Source organism: Penaeus monodon, chromosome 22 (assembly GCF_015228065.2).
Source record: "Penaeus monodon isolate SGIC_2016 chromosome 22, NSTDA_Pmon_1, whole genome shotgun sequence".
Lineage (NCBI taxonomy): Eukaryota > Metazoa > Arthropoda > Malacostraca > Decapoda > Penaeidae > Penaeus > Penaeus monodon.
Window position 1 is genome coordinate 8,106,146 of NC_051407.1, and position 338 is coordinate 8,106,483.

The window sequence follows — 338 nt, forward strand, 5'->3', positions numbered from 1 at the left end:
GACTGCTGGCATATATTTTTGTTTGTTTGTTTCTTTAAAGCATCGAAGCAGTTTGACCCTTTTTTAAGACCTAGTTGAGTGTGGAATATTCTTCAATTCTTTTTCAGGAGTATTCATAACGTAATTCTTTGTAACCATCGCGATATATTCTATTTATAGGTGTGCGAGCGCTGGTAATTAAAATTGCATTTATATTTTCCTTTTCCGTGATATTGGGTTATTATGAAAATTTGCGTGATCAGCCTCTTTCACTTTTTAAATAACTTCTCATGCTGCATTTTGTAATGCGACTTTCTCTTCATTTTCCTTACTTTACTTCAGGTTTCCTATATGTTGGA